General features: G+C 42.3%; 1 long non-coding RNA gene across 1 annotated transcript; it reads left to right on the forward strand.

Moving 5' to 3' along the window:
• The first annotated feature begins 1,157 nt into the window (after positions 1 to 1,157).
• On the forward strand, positions 1,158 to 19,243 carry LOC126213065 (uncharacterized). The gene is made up of 3 exons (XR_007541063.1): positions 1,158 to 2,026; positions 16,209 to 16,277; positions 19,149 to 19,243. It is a non-coding gene; the product is annotated as an uncharacterized LOC126213065 (long non-coding RNA).
• Positions 19,244 to 20,198: the final 955 nt, after the last annotated feature.

Here is a 20,198-nt window from a genome sequence, read left to right on the forward strand (position 1 = left end):
ACAGTATCTTGAAATGATCGTGTAACTGTACATGAAAGTAGGGTATGGGTTTAATGCTAGTTTCCAGTTGTTTACTGGACACAATTGAACGTTATTTTATTCCGTATGTAACTTGTTGTGATCGCACTACCGTTAGTTATGGTTTGGGACAAAGGTGTTAATTTCACATATAATTTTTTTCAGGTTATGTGGATTACAACTAAGAATTGCCTTTACTGAATATATGTTTTCCAAATACTAAATGGTAGAAAATATTTAAATAGGTATTTTAATACACACCAGTATCTGTACTCTTAATTACGAAAAATAGCAGGTCGTTATGTATGTATATCATATTTTCAAGTGCTTGCTATTTTCGCCACGCCGTATGAAAATTGCTACATGTGTCTACTGTGATTTCGTAAAAGATGCGTATCACATAGTGATACGTTGTTTGAAGCAGGTTCTGTATGCTGTGATCTCCAGCAATACTTTGTGAATGACAGGAAAAGCGCAAAGTGAAGTTTGCACCCTTCTAAATTCGTATGAGTCTTTATACCCCATGTGACGAAATGTTTGTGAAAGAACCACCAGGAATTAGAAGACTTTACTTAAACCTGATGTACTGCTCCTACAGACTGTAGCATGCCAAGTTACGTTGTCAGTACTTAAGATGTCAGTGCCCATTACCTCCTTGTAGGGATCCATTATTCTGGGACGAAAGAAAATGCTATGGAATGTTCCAGGAGTTTTCAATGTGCTTTGAGAATTAAAAGTTTGTTCTGCTGCATATTTTAGTACATCATATGCTTTTTAATGTAGTTTTCTATAAGAATAGTGGAACAGCCTCCTGGGAAGATAATTAAAAGCTGACCAAGGAAAGCTACATGTAATCAGGATAATCTTCATGGTTGCAATTAGGAGGAAGTCATTTCAAGAAATTCAGTTGTTTTAGAGAAAACTAAACCCATATTAAGATCAAGAATCAGAACTTTCGTAGTGCAGTGTCTAGTCTGCAGTATGTGTTATTCTTTAGTGAGCAGGTGATTTCTGCATGGTATTAGTTGCCCCAAACTGGGTAGCGATACACCCATGGAAAGTGTCAAAGTAACAGATGTGTGAAAAGTACATATTAAAATATCTGATAAAAATGTGGGTCACCAGCAGTCAACAATCTGTAGGGCTGGAATTTTATTTTGAATCTTTCAGCCTGAAATTAATTACTGCAGTGAGCAGAGTACTGATAGAAATGTGGGTGTAGTGGTAAACGATGTAAAGTGCAGCATGTGTGATTAACATCAGTCCAAATTGTATTGTTAATACCTTTTGTTAATGACATGATTATGGACCTTTCGGAGTGTAGTACATGTCCACAAGCATTTGCCTAGCAGGAGACAGCAAGCTCTGTAGTACCCGTTTGTTCTCCATGTGTAAAACAGAGGCCAGCTTTAGTAAATGGTTTTATTTAGAAAATTCACTTTGCCATTTTAGATGCCTTTATTGGTCTTGATGCTGAAATTAGTGGTCATGTGGGAAAGTACACATGGCGACTGTAGTTCAATCCATGGCAGTATACAGTAAGGCAGTGGGACAAAGGAACAACAGAAATCATTACTCATTTGTTGACATTACGTACCATTTTGAGACTCAATTTCTCCAGGCGTATTTCATGATGAAATAAATCTCGTGTGAACAACGGACCTTGTACACTCACACCAAGCTGTTCACTCAAGATTTATTACATCATGAGATATGCCTGGAGAAATTGAAGAATCATACTTTGAGATTGTTCAGACTCCTCACAACCTGAGAACTGTAAGTAATATTTTTCAGCTAGAGTCTGATTTAGCTCCTCAGCTGTGGGCTCATTTGCTACAACCAGTACTGGATAAAATATTGCCTTTAATCTGTACCTCATAGTAACAATGGCAACTGGATGCAACTGTTCGTCTGCCTGCTTGTTTTTCAGAGGTGTAGAACGGCATCAATTGACATGGAGGCGGTTCTAGGCGCTCAGTCCGGAACCGCGCGACTGCTACGGTCGCAGGTTCGAATCCTGCCTCGGGCATGGATGTGTGTGATGTCCTTAGGTTAGTTAGGTTTAAGTAGTTCTAAGTTCTAGGGGACTGATGACCTCAGATGTTAGGTCCCATAGTGCTCAGAGCCATTTGAACCATTTTTGACATGGAGACAATCTGGATAAAGGAAGAGAGGTCAGATGACGTCCCTAATGAGCCAGGTTCTGTGGTAAGTGGTTTACCACTGTTTAATTAATTTGTGTGCCATATGTAGGGGTGTACTTGGTTGTAGGATACCACCCGCCTGCTTTGTTTGACCTGTGGGAAATATGGAAGCGTCCGACCCCGCCCGTCTGCTTTGACCCATGACGTCACATATATGGCGGAAACGACCATAAACCACGATTCCAATATGGCGCATATAAAGTCGTTACATACACATTATGAGGACGAAAATACATTGAAAAACAAACACACACACTTTCCACAAAAAGCCTAATGACACTAACGGGACAAGCGCGGGAAATGGGGTGTTTTTGGGTGGGGGCAAACTAAATATAAAAAAATTTAGACACTCACCCCCATACTAAACCACACAAAACGACGAAAAAAACTGACATCACAAAACTCCCCAAATACCACTAAACACAATATCATCTGGAATGGGACACTTCCCTTGACCTATATAGCTCAACAGCAGCTCCCGATCCCATAAATTAGGATCAGACACTTCCCTTGGCCTATATAGCTCAAAAACATCTCCCAATACACACACACACACACACACACACACACACACACATATATATATATTGGGATCGAACACTTCCCTTGACCTGCGCACTCTTAATTTTATCCGTCATATCCATTCCTCAACAAAAACAACAACCGATTAATTTTACTAAAATTACCACAGGACATACAGCGAACAACACTAAATTAACCTTCACACAAAATCGTTAACTCACTGAAACGAATTCCACTACAAACAGCCTACACTCGAACAATTCTGGAGAATGAGCAAAAGCAAACTGAGCCCATAACACCACACAAACGAAAACCCTGAACATACCACCAGAGAGCACAACAAACCACAACACGACGACATCTACGAACACGCCACACTCACAAACCAAACTCCGCGCCGTCATGACGTCACACACGACAACACCCTTACGTCACGGGTCAAAGCCAATGCGTGGGATCGGACGCTTCTGTCGACCCGACCTGTGATATACACTCCTGGAAATGGAAAAAAGAACACATTGACACCGGTGTGTCAGACCCACCATACTTGCTCCGGACACTGCGAGAGGGCTGTACAAGCAATGATCACACGCACGGCACAGCGGACACACCAGGAACCGCGGTGTTGGCCGTCGAATGGCGCTAGCTGCGCAGCATTTGTGCACCGCCGCCGTCAGTGTCAGCCAGTTTGCCGTGGCATACGGAGCTCCATCGCAGTCTTTAACACTGGTAGCATGCCGCGACAGCGTGGACGTGAACCGTATGTGCAGTTGACGGACTTTGAGCGAGGGCGTATAGTGGGCATGCGGGAGGCCAGGTGGACGTACCGCCGAATTGCTCAACACGTGGGGCGTGAGGTCTCCACAGTACATCGATGTTGTCGCCAGTGGTCGGCGGAAGGTGCACGTGCCCGTCGACCTGGGACCGGACCGCAGCGACGCACGGATGCACGCCAAGACCGTAGGATCCTACGCAGTGCCGTAGGGGACCGCACCGCCATTTCCCAGCAAATTAGGGACACTGTTGCTCCTTGGGTATCGGCGAGGACCATTCGCAACCGTCTCCATGAAGCTGGGCTACGGTCCCGCACACCGTTAGGCCGTCTTCCGCTCACGCCCCAACATCGTGCAGCCCGCCTCCAGTGGTGTCGCGACAGGCGTGAATGGAGGGACGAATGGAGACGTGTCGTCTTCAGCGATGAGAGTCGCTTCTGCCTTGGTGCCAATGATGGTCGTATGCGTGTTTGGCGCCGTGCAGGTGAGCGCCACAATCAGGACTGCATACGACCGAGGCACACAGGGCCAACACCCGGCATCATGGTGCGGGGAGCGATCTCCTACACTGGCCGTACACCACTGGTGATCGTCGAGGGGACACTGAATAGTGCACGGTACATCCAAACCGTCATCGAACCCATCGTTCTACCATTCCTAGACCGGCAAGGGAACTTGCTGTTCCAACAGGACAATGCACGTCCGCATGTATCCCGTGCCACCCAACTTGCTCTAGAAGGTGTAAGTCAACTACCCTGGCCAGCAAGATCTCAGGATCTGTCCCCCATTGTGCATGTTTGGGACTGGATGAAGCGTCGTCTCACGCGGTCTGCACGTCCAGCACGATCGCTGGTCCAACTGAGGCGCCAGGTGGAAATGGCATGGCAAGCCGTTTCACAGGACTACATCCAGCATCTCTACGATCGTCTCCATGGGAGAATAGCAGCCTGCATTGCTGCGAAAGGTGGATATACACTGTACTAGTGCCGACATTGTGCATGCTCTGTTGCCTGTGTCTATGTGCCTGTGGTTCTGTCAGTGTGATCATGTGATGTATCTGACCCCAGGAATGTGTCAATAAAGTTTCCCCTTCCTGGGACAATGAATTCACGGTGTTCTTATTTCAATTTCCAGGAGTGTAGTTGTACTGAGCCATGATGTGTTGAGAAATTGAGCAGTGGTGTTTAAGATTGATAGTGAAATGTTGATGTAGTGTATGAAGATGCGAAGGCATAATTGTGAAGGCCGTGTGAGGTATGTTGTCCTATAAGCCTATTGTGCAACAGGAACGATATGGAGTATGGTTATTGTAGTAAAGATTCATTTGCTCTTCTGACTCAACCATCTCGAAATTTGTGAACTATGTGGCACAACATTCTACTCAATATAGCACTGAACAGTAAGACATACAACAAAGGAATTTCCATCAGTTACACAATAAACCCATGAGTGTGCAGGGATGCCAACCATATTTGACTACAACACACCATGGGCATGAAATTTTGAATGTTGTGGAATTTTTTGAACAGATCTTGTCACCCCACTGCCCAATATGTGGCAAACACATACATAGTCTTTGTGAACATCCTTCTTTGCGTGTCAACTGTGCAGCAATGGAGGAAATATGAATGTCTACATTCTGTGGGTTGTGGGTATGATATGTTGTGCTAACCTCACATCCATTGCTGCCCCAGCCTTGTCCCATCCTCCACCCTCTGCCTTCCCCACCACCCTCCTTTTCCGTTGTTCTCACAGCACCTTCTTAAGGAACCACTTCTTGCACGTGGCTGGAGAAATGTTCTCCTTTTTTGCTGTATACTGGTGACGAGGCCCCCTCTTGGGATCCCTCTCCCCGGTAACCCTCAGACCGGAGGCCCAATGGCAAATAATGGCCGAAGGAGCCACGACACGTGGATCCCAGGGCTATATGCTCATAATCTATCCCCATAATCAGTGCGGATATCCCCTTCAATGAACCTTGCCCACCAAATTGAAGGGGTAACAGTTGTGTAGGAAACATGTGACCATAATGCATAAGGTGAACAGTGCTGCACAAATACTCATAAGACATTGAAAGAAATGTTATCAGTTGGTGAACAAATGACATTAATATAAAGTGTTTGGGGTTCCCCCACAACGAATATTCTGAATATGTAGGATACATTACCATGAAATAATAGGTTATACCAGCAGTGACAACCTATATTAAGAAGCGCAAAAATTCGTTAAAACATCATGAAAGCATAACAAATAGACCATGTTGTTAAGATGAACTGAAAGTACATGTTGAGTACGTAACTGTCACAGAGAGACTGGTAGTGCTACATGGTGAAATCACAATGAAACTAAAACTACCAATTGGGGATGCTAGATTGGTCAAAGTGGCGCCTTCGTTGTAGAATAGGCAAGTGAAGCAAATATTGGAAATTTAAATAACAATACAAAATATATAACTCTTCAACTGAAGACAATTAATGCTGATTAGATATTCAGCAGGTCTGTTGTAGATTTAGCACAGGGCCCGAAGGACTCAGTCCCTCCTGAGGCCATCTGCCACTGCTTTCTTTCAATCCTTGCCACGTTTCAAGTTTCTGACGTTGTCTATACTGACATTTCGGAATGGTTGCTGGTCGTGTTGGTTATGTTCTTATTCTAGGGGATCATTATGAAAAACTCTCATTGCCGACTGGCTGCAGTGTTTTCACTGCCAAGCTGGTCGCCACCCCTCGCGCCCTAGAGTATATCTGCTCCTGCTCAGGTGAAACCTTCGTTATCTGTAGTGACTCCCTGAGCGGTTTACAAGCTATCGAACAGAGTTTCCCCCGCTCGTCTGGTGATGGCTATCCAGGAGTCCCTCCATACTCTTGCCTGTAGCAGCTGCTCTTTGGTCTTTGTGTGGACCCCGGGTCATGTCGGCATCTCGGGAAATGAACATGTTGACATGCTGGCCAAACAGGCTGTTGGTCCACCAGCCTTGGAGATTGGCCTTTCGGAGAGTGACCTCAGGTCAGTTTTGCGGCAGAAGGTACTTCGCACCTGGGGTGAAGAATAGCGCACCCTTCCTTTGTCCGACAAACTTAGGGCCATCGAAGAGGCTACCGGTGTGTGGCGCTCCTCCTTGCGGGTCCCTCGCAAGGACTCTGTTGTCCTCTGCCCGCTGCGCATTGGCCACACCTGGATAACACACAGCTATTTATTGCGCCATGAGGACCCACCTTTATGTCGCTGTGGGTTAGATTTGACAGTGGTCCACATCTTGTCGGACTGGCCACTTTTTACTCTGCCCAGGCAGACATTTGTGCTGCCTGGTATCCTTCCTGCACTTTTATCAGATGACGTTGCGGTGGCAGATTTAGTTTTGAGTTTTAATCATGCAGGGGGTTTTTATCGCTTGATCTCAGTGTTTGTCCTGTTTTTGTGTTGAGTCTGGCCTTTGGCCTATGATTTTGGGGTTTTAGTGCATTTCTTGGTGGTTGGCTTTTCCTTTTTTGTTTCTATGGTCGGCCAACCACTGTCACAGTCGGTGTGATTTTAATTCCTTTTTTCTGGTATCTGTCTGTGTCTTTCTTGTCCTGTGTCATGTCTTGTCATCTCCATTGTTTGTTTTTATTCTTTGAAGGTGTTTAAAGTTCATGGAAAAAGGGACCGATTGCCTTAGTAGTCTGGTCCCTTCAATCCCACAAACCAACCAACCAATCGAGTGGTCTGTTCTTTCTGACACCTACTTGAGAGACCGTGTGCTATCAGTTTTCTGACTCCAACCCCATCCATGTGCTCTCCACGTTTTAACAGTCATCCTACGATTGCAGACTGCATTCATTGTAAAGAGATGCACGCAAAGTGTCATCGTGTTCTTCATGATAGCAAAAGAGCTAGCTGGATTTCGTTCACTAGTTCTTTTAACAGTTCCACACCTTGCTCTGTAGTGTGGGACAACCTCCAACGGCTCTCTGGGAACAAGATCCATTCCCCAATTTCTGCCCTGAAAGTAGCAGACGATGTTATTGTGGACCCTGTTGCTATTTCCAAGACCTTGTGCCATCATTTTGCGGAAGTTTCGAGCTCTTCCCTGCTATCACCCTGCCTTCCTCCATCGGAAACGAGCAGAGGAGGCTCAGGCGATACTCTTCCCTTCTCCGAATTATGAGTGCTACAATGCTGCCTTTGCTATGAGGGAGCTAGGTCGTGCTCTCAGTTCATCCTGATCCTCCGTCCCAGGGCCAGACGCCATCCGCATTCAGATGTTGCTGCACCTTACTCTTGCGTACAAGCACTTTCTGCTTAACACATACAACCTCTTCTGGGCAGAGGGCACATTTCCCGGGCACTGGCGTGAAGCCAAATCATACCCATACCTAAGCCCGGTAAGGACTAAAACCTTCCTTCTAGCTACTGCCCCATCTCCCTTACCAGCTGCATTTGCAAGATGATGGAACTTACAATTCATGCCCGGCTGGTATGGTGGCTCGAGTCTCTCAGTTTACTGACGAGTGCACAGTGTGGATTTTGAGTGTGCCGTTCTGCAGTTGACCATCTCGTTACTTTGTCCACTCGTGTCATGAATGGTTTTCTGCAAAAATCCCAGACTGTGGCCATGTTTTTCAGTTAGGAGAAGGCCTTCGACATCTGCTGGAGAACTGGTATCCTCTGTACTCTTTACACGAGGGGCTTGCATGGCTGCCTGCCCCTTTTCCTTCAGGCATTTTTAGGGTTCCGTCTTGAGTGTCGTCCTCTTTGCTGTCACCATTAACCCTATAACGGCCTGTCTCCTGCCGGGCATCTCCGGCTCCCATTTTGTTGACGATTTTTCCATCCATTACAGTTCTCCACAGACCTGTCTCACTGACAAGGGAACCTCCCCATCGCACCCCCCTCAGATTTAGTTATAAGTTGGCACAGTGGATAGGCCTTGAGAAACTGAACACAGATCTATGGAGAAAACAGGAAGAAGTTGTGTGGAACTAGGAAAAAAATAAGCATAATATCCAAATTGAGTAGTCCATGCGCAATATAGGCAGCATCAAGGATAGTGTGAGCTCGGGAGTGCCATGGTCCCGTGGTTAGCGTGAACAGCTGCGGAACGAGAGGTCGTTGGATCAAGTCTACCCTAGAGTGATAATTATGATTTTCAGACAATTGTCAAAGTTCAGGTACTCACACAAAATCAACTTCACTCTCCAAAATTCCAGGACATGTTCAGATTTGCTTGGGCATATGCAGGATTTGACGGTCTACACACGGAAAAATTTGAAAACGTTAAAAACATATTTTTTGACAGAGCACAGGGAAAACTGAGTGACTGTGAAACTGTTGCATTCATTTGTTGCAGTTTATGTGACAAACTCTTGTGTTTTCATCACGTTTTTGGGAGTGATTATCACATCCACAAGAAAACCTAAATCGGGCAAGGTAGAAGAATCTTTTTAACCATTCGCCAAGTGTACAAGTTAGGTGGGTCGACAACATATTCCTGTCATGTGACGCACATGCCGTCACCAGTGTCGTATAGAATATATCAGACGTGTTTTCCTGTGGAGGAATCGGTTGACCTAAGACCCTGCGATCAAATGTTTTCGGTTCCCATTGGAGGGGCATGCCCTTTCGTCTACTAATCGCACGGTTTTGCGGTGCGGTTGCAAAACACAGACACTAAACTTATTATAACGAACAGAGATGTCAATGAACGAAAGGACAGATCATAACTTTGCGAAAATAAAGAAAGTAAAATTTTCACTCGAGGGAAGACTTGAACCAAGAACCTTTTGCTCCGCAGCTGCCCACGCTAACCACAGGACCACGGCAAACCTGAGCTCACCTCTCCTTGATGTTGCTTATCTTGCGGATGGACTAGTCAGTTTGTATATTTTGCTTATTTTTTCATAGTTCCATACAACTTCTTCCTGTTTTCTCGAGTGATCTGTGTTCAGTATTTCAAGGACTATCCACTGTGCCAACTTATAACTAAATCTGAGAGGGGTGCGATGGGGAGGTTCCCTCGTGAGCGGCATCTTCAGCGATGCCTTGATCGTCTTTACTCCTGCAGCGTCGACAGTGGCTTTCGCTTTTCCACTGACAAAACTGTCTATGAATTTCTGGTGACGCAAGTGGTTTCTCCCACCATCTTTACGTCGTGGGCCTGTTGCCCTTCCTTTTGTTCAAACTAATGAATTCCTGGGGCTCATGCTTGATAGGAAACTGTCCTCCCATGTGTCTTACCTGTCAGCCCACTGTACACGTTCCTCATTGTTCTACGTATCCTGAATGGTACTTTCCGGGTTGCCTATCGAACCACCGTCCAACGTTTGTACCGGTCCCTTGTCCATTTGAAACTCGACTGTGGGTGCTATGTTTATGCATCTACGGACCCATCCCTCTTACGCTGTCTCAACACTATCCACCATCGTGGCATCTGTTTGGCCTTTTACACTAGCCCGCTTGAGTCTGTGTTCTGAAGCTGCTGTCCTACTGTGGTGACTTTCTCCTCAGAAGTGATGCATGCTGTTTGTCTGCCATGCATGGCCACCCACCCTATGCCTCCTTTTTTGATGATTCCTTTGATTATCAGTATGGGGTGCATCCCTCTTCTCTGTTACCTCCTGGAGTCTGTTTTTGGCACGTGTTACAGCGGCTTACCTTCACACTACCTGCGACTCTCCCGGTGGGTTGAACCCTTTACCACCTTGGCTTCATGAAGCAGCACATGCCAACCTTGGCCTCCATTTGCTTCCTGAGGACACTACTCTAGCCTCGCTCTGTCGTCTTCAGTTTCACAACCTTCACAGGGATCTTTGCCATAGTACCTTTGTATACACTGATGGCTCTGACTGGCCGTGGGGTCGGTTGTGCCTTTGTCATTGGGACCCGTGTCTTTCAATATCGGCTTCCATCACACTGCTCAGTATTTACAGCTGAGCTCTTTGCCTTGTATCAGTCCACGGAGTACATCAGGTGACACAGCCTTTTCAATTGTGTCCTCTGCTCAGACTCTCAGCGCCCTTCAAAGTCTGTGTGTGCTGTACACTGCCCATTTAGTGCAGCAGGTCCAGGAACACTGTCACTTACTCACTGTAGATGGAGCCAGTGTGACGTTTGTGGGTTCCTGGTCATCTCGGTCTGCTAGGAAACAAGGTTGCTGCCGAGGCCGCAGTCCTTGTTTCTCAGCCCGTAAGTACCTGTATTCCCTCCAGTGATACCTGTGTCACCGTCTGTCAAGATGTGGTGTCCCTTTGGCATTGCCAATGGTCCTCCTTTCATGGGAATAAGCTCCTGCTTATTAAGCCTCTTGCAGCAGCTTGTACGACCTCCTCTCTGCCCTCCCGCCAGGAGGAGGTCATTTTAAATAGCCTGTACCATATTTACTCGAAACTAAGCCGAACCTGAAAAATGAGACTCGAAATAAAGGAAAATAAAAAATTCCCGAATCGGAGCCGCACCTGAAATTTGAGACTCGAAATTCAAGCGGAGAGAAAAGTTTTAGGCCGCACCTCCAAATCGAAATAAAGTTGGTCTATTGTAATATGAGAGACAATTTAGATCGAATGAATGACGATACAGCTACAATAGTTTGGTTTGAGTCGTAAGCTAAGCAGTTAAGCTTTACCAGGTATCCATTGCTATGCGTCAGGCGCTCTGTCTGTATTTATATGGGTACCCTTCCTTTTTCACGTGCTTCGTCTGGTTTGAATCGATTGCTTATTTTGCTTGGATCTGATAAGTGCCGTTTTCTTTGTTATAGGTGTTTACGTCACTCTAAGCTGAAAATGCATTACTGTACTGTGTCATGCATTGTTTGTCGCATTCTGATAGTGCGTATTTACGGCCTGTCGCCGCTCGCGGCATGGCTTGCCTTTTGTGTGCACTACCACCTCTCACAATTAAAAAAAAAAGAGGAATCGTCTCATTAGTGAAACAATGGCAAGAGACTGCTATTTGTTGTTACTTACACTGCTGCTTTCTTTGATAATGATCAACAAGAACCAAATAATAGACTGTGTATGATACAACATGTTCTGAACGAGAGTTAGGCAAACATTTTTCTCTGTTTGAAAATCTTTGCGGCCGCTTCTTTAGTTCATCAATTTCTGCACAGAAATTAGTCATCTTAGATTTAAAAATCTAGTCAGTTGCCGTGCTTCATTTCTGACTGTATCACTATTAGGCATAAGAATAACACGAATATAAACATGACACGATACGTATATTCCTCCGCGTTTACTGCTGTCTCACTCTAGTTTCGTAGCTTATTAGGCAGACAGGATTTAAATGAGATAGCAGGAAACACGAAAGAATACGTGGCAAAATGTTTATATTCGTATTATTCTTATGGTGCACGTTCCTATTAGCAACCATCTCTTCTCACAGGTAGGAAAAAATTCAGAACATAGGGTTGGTAATATTGACAAACATCCCAAACAGTCTTGCCAGTCAAATTTTCATTGTACATTGAAATTCTGCTACATTCGAAGATGAAAAATACGGAATTTGTATTTACTTCGTTGGATAATGTATGAAAATGCATTTTATTTATTGATGCAGAGGTTTTGGCGCCAGTATTTATCTTTGTGCCTACAAAGCATGCCTGTGTAGCGCTACATATATTTGACGTCAAAAGTTAGTTGGGCAGTACCTACCAACATTTTGCAGACCTTCCGCCTGATTTGCACTCAATTCTAAGCCGCAGGCGGTTTTTTGGATTACAAAAACCGGAAAAAAGTGCGGCTTGGATTCGAGTAAATATGGTTCATTGAGCATTGCCTTTTTAGCCATCCTCATTTGCTTAGTGGAGCTACCACACCACTTGATATGCATTGTGCCCAAGTTTTAAATGTCTACCAGTTCCTGATGGAATGCCTATTTTTTTAACCACTTACGTTCCAGCTTGGGTTTTCCTCCTGATTTATCGGCCGTTTTAACAAATGACGCACGAGCTGTTGACCACGTTTTACTTTTTATCTGCCAAGGCAATGTGGCAAAGGCCATTTAAATTTCAGATTTGGACCTCAGTTTGTGTATGGTGTCATCTTTAGCCCTTTCTCCACATCCCTGTTTTTAGCTGTTTGCTATTTTGTCAATTGGGACTATTGTATAGTCGTTTTTTTTTTAAGTCCTCTGTGTCTTTATTTTCTCTAGTTTTGACTCAGCTCCATATGAGCCCAGTTGTTTTTTGTGCCCTAAAGCAAAGCAAAACAAAACCAAAACCAAGGAGAACTGTCCTGGCTGCATACAGGGAATTAATTTTTTTGTATGGTGATGTATGGCTAATAAAGGATTCATAAAGCGAGACAAATAGCTCATAATATCTCACACCTATATTTCCTGTAGCAATCTCCTCTTGCAGTTTTCATTTGGGATAAGCACAGAAAGAATTATTACGTCTTTTGTGCTATTGCTGTTGTGCAGAGATATCTGCTTGTCATTCAATCAAATCTGTGTCAAAGTGTAATGGCTGATCAAGCAGCTCATGAGAAGTTGTTTGTAGGATGGCTATACAGTAACAGTAAAAATCAACAGCTAGGAATATAGAAATTAAATTTTTGGAACTTCAGGAATTCATATTGACACCAGCCTGAACACGGAAGAATATATCAACGAAATGTTTTTTTCCGATTTTCGTAATCCAAAAATCCACCTGCGGCTTAGGATCGAGTGCGAAGTAAGCGGAAGTTCTGAAAAATGTTGGTAGGTGCCACCACAACTAACTTCTGCCGTCGAATATATGTAGCACTACACAGGCATTCTTTGCAGGCACAAAGATAAATACTGGCGCCAAAACCTCCGTGTCAGTAAATAAATTTAAAAAAAAAGGTGGAAGACGAGCTTTTTTCTCCACCCCGAGTTTCACTGCATTTTCATACATTATCCAACGAAGTAAATACAAATTCCATATTGTTCATCTTTGTAGCAGCATTTCATACGAAAATCCGACTGGCAAGACTGTTTGGAATGTTTGTCAATATGGCCAACTCTACGTTCTGAATTTTTTCCTACCTGTGAGAAGAGATGGTTGCTAATAGGAACTTTTATGAATTGTGAATCACATGCAGTATTCTCCTCACCATAAGAATAATATGAATATAAACATTTTGCCATATATTCTTTCATGTTTGCTCCAACTCATTTAAATCCCGTCTGCCTAATAAACTACAAAACGAGAGTGAGACAACAGCAAACACGGAAGAATATACATATCATGTCACATTCATATTCGTATGCCTAGTAGTGATACAGTCAGAAATGAAGCATCGTAATGCACTAGATTTTTAAATCTAAATGACTCTAATTTCTGTGCAGAATGTAATGTACTAAAGAGGTGTCTGCAAAGATTTTCAAACGGAGAAAAATTTTCACTAAACTCTCATTCAGAACATCTTCTAATCTTCTATCATACGCAGTCTATTATTTGGTTCTTGTTGATCATTATCAAGGAAAGCAGCAGTGTAAGTAACAATAAATAGCAGTCTCTTGCCATTGCTTCGCTAATGAGATGATTCCTCTCTCTCTCTCTCTTTTTAATTGTAAGTGGTGGTAGCGTGCACGAAAGCAAGCCATGCCGCGAGCAGCGACAGGCCGTAAACACTCATTATCAGAATGTGACAAACAATGCATGACACAGTACAGTAATGCATTTTCAGCTTAGAGTGACGTAAACACCAATAACACAGAGAACGGCACTTATCAGATCAAAGAAAAATAAGCTATCAGTTCAAACCAGACCAAGCACATGAAAAAGGAAGGATACCCGTATAAACACGGACGGAGCACCTGACGCATAGCAATGTCTACCTGGTAAAGCTTAACTGCTAAGCCTACGACTCGAACCAAACTACTGTAGCTGTATCGTCATTCATTCGACCTAAATTGTGTCTCATATTACAGTGGACCAACTTTGTTTCGATTTGGAGGTGCAGCCTAAAACTTTTCTCTCCCCTTGAATTTCGAGTCTCAAATTTCAGGTGCTTAAATTAGGGAAATTTTTTTTTCCTTGAGTTCGAGTTTTATTTTTCAGGTGCGACTTAGATTAGAGTGCGGCTTAGATTCAAGGAAATACAGTAGGTGGGTACTGTGACCAGTGCCATCACAACAGGATTCCATGTTTGTTGTTCTGATCTGGAGACATTGTTTCCAATAATCTTGATGACCTGGTATCTGAAATTATACTGAGGGGCTGCAGGAGACTGTTTTCAGGCAGACTTTATTAGGCCAAATATGACAGTACAGTTGTAAATTATGTAACTTAATTCAAAATTTTTACGAAGAGATAACTATGGCAGATGGTGGATTTGCTTCTGAAAAGGTTTAGAAGTCAGTGTCATCTAACTCTTATTGGTGTGTACACCTTGGCCACGTTTCTTCATAAGCATTGTGGCTGCTTTTCTTGATCGGATGTCATGTTGAAGTTAAGGATTCACAGAAGAGGCTATTACCTGAAATACTTGTTAATTATAAGGCACTATATTTGTAGGCCAAAAGATGTTGTTTAATCATTGATATTGTAAAAACATTATTACTCTTTATATTGTAACACAATTATCAATATTGCCTATAATTGTCTTACCTAACTTCTTTGTCTGTTTTTACTTAATGTGACTTCTCTAGCACCAAGCACTTTGATGTGTGAAGGTTTTATTCAATATTTGTGAGCATTTATGTAATTGTAATTAATCTGTGGACGTAATTTAAAAAAATATATACTGTAAAAGAATGAAGAAGCTATATTTTATTTGTAGAACTGGTTCATGCATAGGGAAAGTAGGTTTGCAATCATGTAAAACTTGGAGGGAAGTTCCTCTGCAACAGAACTGGCTAGGCTGGAATATAAAATGTGTGTCTGGTTGTCGAATCGAAAGGTTCCTGTGTGGCACAAGTCAGTTGGTCACTAGCAGGCAAAGTGTGTGCATGTTGTGAACTGAAAGAGGCGAGAAGAACTGCAAGAGTGTATAACATAGCCTCAGATATGGATGTAATTTGGCTTTTTATTGATGGCATACTTGGGTTGACTCAGGACTACATAACTCTGACGCTAAGAAGAGAATTTGTGTAGTTAGTTACACAGAAAGAGTTGTGGATACTTTGGCTGTGATTGCACAGCTACAAATATAATTCATATACATTGTACTTCTTTGCTGTCAATAAACGTATCTGGTGCCCGTGTATCTGTGGCTGTATATACAGTGGCAAGATCTAAAAGTTTAAAGGATGGAGTGAGTGCTGCAGCAATAGTTCTTAGACCTAGTGTGAATATTGCTGAATAATATACAGCTGAAATATCAGAAGCAGCAGCTGAATGTATGTGGCTGCACACCTGAAATTTAATGGAACAGTTTTGTGCCACACATATACAAATATGCACAAAAAGTTTCAGTTAAAGGAACTAGGATCTCTTCAGTGTTCACTGCTTGGAAAGTAAGACATAGTTTGTTCATATTTAGCGGATGATCTATTACTGATTATCTGGCTTCCAGAGCAAACAAACCGTTGGTTTCAAACATTTGACTGTGGCATATATGTTTTCTTTTGCCATGGACTGCTTGTGGAATATGCATGATCATAAGTATTAGGGTCTCAGAAGCTTCTACGTGACACGTGTTTGAAAGCATTCCCCTCACTTCCTTTTCTTCACCCCCTCTAGAGAGAGACCCACATATGAACAAGGACAGAAGCTTTGCATGCACCACTTTTTTTCTTTTTTCAGTTTTTTGGAGACCCTAATCTCCCTGTGAAGCAAGATCCAGAACTGAATGTGGACGGCTCTGTGCATAATGTAAGTTTTTACATCAGTTTTGTATTGTGTATGATGTGCAGTGGGAATATTATGGCATTTAATGTGTACTTTAAAGGTGAATAATTTTAGGAAGTGAACTACAAGCTTTGATGAAATATATCAGCAATTTTTAAGAATTTTTGTAAAATTTTGACTGATTCCGTTACTTTGAGTAACGTGTTGGTTGCTATGAATAGTATCTGAACAATACACATAACAAGCATAGCTTTATTGAACATGACATTTGCTATATTATTTTTTTATCACCATTGTATTAATAAATACCTTTCATTCATTTTGTTACAAGTGTAGCAAGGAAGACACCTCTTTGCAGCAGCTGTTAATCTGTGTATTTGCCCAGTGTCAGTGCTCTAACAGAAAAGCATTAAGAGACAAAGCAGTCAGCCATAAGTAGTAAGATATCTGATGGGTATATGTGTGAAACTTCGTGGTCACCGTCCAGTGAAGTATTTTAAGAAATATCACCTCCATTACCAAAGTCGCACATTGGCTGTACGTACAGTACAGAAGATGGTTGTTCAGTGCACATGGCATAAAATTTGCATTGTAATGAGCATAACATTTCCTAAACAACATTCATTGAACACACTGTCACAGCAAGAACCTGTGTAAATAGCAAGAGAGTGGGTAAATTCTGGTGATACTACATGGAATGCCTTATTCATTATACTATTGATCAGGAAGCCCTCTGTTTGCTGGTTTCGGCCGACAGTAAAATTATTTGCATCTCTATATTGTCAGAGTTTAATTTTGAAATGACATATCACGTTGCTGTACATAACACCAGGCTGTATAGGAAAGTATAACTACTGGATACAGCAGGCCCTTGTGCCACTGAAACAATAGTAGATGCTAAAATAAGAGTGGAAGATGGAAGTATGCCAAGAAAGATGGGAATAAAACCAAATCAGATTTCTGTTGAAAGATAAATAAAATAACATTCAAGGAAGTCTGCACAAATATCTGATGGAAGATTGGTACACTTAAGAATTTTTGGAAGTTTTAAAGTCTTGATTTTCACAGACCTGTGGCAAGATGTAAGATGATCACATGTCTTTGTATTCTTAGCAGTAGTACCCAGCTTTGTAAAATAAGATACACTGGGATACTACAATTAGTACTTGGTAGGCACAGTCACAAAATGCAAAAGAAAGATAACTGAACCACCTAGGATGTGGTATGACAGAATAGTGATAAAAGTAGATAACTGATAAGAAGTACAGAGGTTCTCCACAGAATCAGTGAAGAAGGAACTTAGGGAACATCTTGACAAGAAAGGACATGATGACAGACATGTTAATACATCAGGGAATAACTTTTATGGTACTAGAGAGAACAGCGTAAAAAACACCATAGGGGAAGACAGTCTCAAGTACATCAAATACTCGACAGTGGATGCAATATTCAATTTAAAATGAAGAGGTTGTCATAGGAGAAGTCATGGCAGATCACATCAAACCAGGCAGAAGTGTCCGACCTCCACTAGGCAAAAAATAAATAAAATAAAAATGTTAATGTTAGACATCTGAAATATGAACTGAAAATGCGGTGTAGTAGATTTTCATGTTTTTTATCTAGTGCATAATGGAATCTGAAAGTGTCAAAGAGGAAGATTAAATTGGAAGGTAGTGTGTGCACATTTTTGGGAGAGGAATATGCCATAGTTTCATTTCTACAGGGCTGGTAAGAAGAACCTGGCATCGTATTATTTAATCAAATATGACTGTGATGGCCAAACTGGGGACATTAGAGGTTATACAGATTCCCTCTGCCTTCAAAGGCACTGTTCCACACAAATGTTTTGGAAATCTCCAGATCTTTCTGTAGTATTCTCTCTGTGTGAAACAAGGCACAGAGTGAGGGAGTGTTGGTAACGAAGAAAGTGGGCATAGTAAGTAGACGGTCAGGGGCAAGAGCAAATATGGTTATACCAGAGAGAGACAGGCACAGGCAGAGAGAGAGAGAGAGAGAGAGAGAGAGAGAGAGAGAGAGAGAGAGACTGATGCAGCAAGTTTAGTGCGCACACACAGTTTAGGGACAAGGTGATGTTCATGCAAGTGTGTTCAACATTGTAATTGAGAAATTAACAAAACTAGTAAAGCTGCCTATGTGAATGAGATATACAAAACAGTGATGTTTGTAGCCTGTAGTGCCAGTATACTTGTGCTGGAGGGCAATGCTGAGAAACACACGTGGTAGTTCTTTCTGGAAGAATAGTGCTGACTGCCCTACTGCAAGCTGGGAATTTCAAATTGGCCAGCCTGGAGAAGTTTTGATGTGCAGACAAACATTTCTGCTGGGTATAAAAGAGTGGAGCAGTAGTGCATACAGAACCTTGCAAGTAAATAGTTGAAGACACTGATAGCTGGACAGAAGGAGAAACAGACCTGCTAAAAATTTTTCAAAACATTTCAGCCAAAGCTGTGGTCAGGAGAATAAGTTAATTGATGAACCAGGCAGCAACAGGCAGATGAGATGATTAAGTATTGAGTCAAATTCTGTGATAAAAGGTTAGTGTTTGGAGGTAGCACAAAAGCACTGTAACTACAGGCAAGCTGTGATTTTAGCATTTGAAGGTGAATGTCAAAAACCCATGAAGTATGCTGAAATGGAGAAAGAATGGTCTGGTTCATTCCAAAGAACGTAATATTGTATAGTACAGGATGAAATAGTCAGAATGTGTGTTGGAAGAACAGCTGCTCAGCAAATCATATTTTTTTAAAAATTCCTTTTTGCATAAGAGATAATAATCAGTAAAAAGTTTTATGGTACTCAGAAAAAGAAATAAAAAGTCATGCCATGTGTATAGAAGTATACTGGCAGTTTTAATTGAGGTGTTCTTTTTCCTAGTTTGTTGAAGAACCATTGGGGATCTCTTTCTCTACTGAATTTATCAAGGAAGATCCTGAACAAAATTTGGAAGCAGATGGAACTCAGAATATTGTAAGCTTTAACATTTCTGATTTATTGCATGCAGAGTAAGGAAAATTTTCATAGGTTAATTGCTTAATGTGAAACATAAATTGCAGTGGAATTAGTGGCACTAATAATTTCTCAGTATCATTATAAAGTTTCACATGACTTGGATTATCATAGATTATTTGCTGACTGCTCTAAATACAATTTGAACAAGAATTGTCACAATATGTGTAATCCTATCTTCAGTGACCGTATTTGATATCAGTTTCTCATTGGCTTTTCACCTGTTGGCATGGTGTCTAAATTTCTGGATTGTACTTGATCCTGATGGAGTTTTGCTAGGCACCAACTACAGACCTGTTTTACTGCAATTGCAATTGTCCACTTTTTGGATTTTTCTTCACTTATATTTTTTATACAGTGACTCTTCTAATTATTTGCTACTCAGATTTTTCAGCAGTCACATTAATTTTTCCACAAGTTCTTTTACAAGGTTAAAAAACTGGAATGTTTGCTGACAACAGGCATACCAATTAAGTAGCCATTCACAACCTTATGGCACAGATCAGAAGATGGCTAATCAGTCCTACAACTGATCCACAACTAACAGCATGTATCTTGATGATAAAATCTTCTCGAGTTGAAAGCCAAGTCAATGTGTTGTTCTCCAGCAACCTTTCAGCAATTTTCGTACTTGCCATTTTCAGGCAAAGTGTCAGGTTCACGTCTCGCCCAGATCTTTATAGTTGCTGCACCACTGGCTTCTCTGCCTCACCCGGTCTGAACTCGACAAAATTGGACATGCTTTACTTGCATGCCACCTGAAACTGGCTTCGACACACTCACCTTTATGGTCATGCCTCACCCGGTCTGAACTCGACAAAATTGGACATGCTTTACTTGCATGCCACCTGAAACTGGCTTCGACACACTCACCTTTATGGTCATGCCTCACCCGGTCTGAACTCGACAAAATTGGAC

The sequence above is a fragment of the Schistocerca nitens genome, chromosome 11 (assembly GCF_023898315.1).
Source record: "Schistocerca nitens isolate TAMUIC-IGC-003100 chromosome 11, iqSchNite1.1, whole genome shotgun sequence".
Classification (NCBI taxonomy): domain Eukaryota; kingdom Metazoa; phylum Arthropoda; class Insecta; order Orthoptera; family Acrididae; genus Schistocerca; species Schistocerca nitens.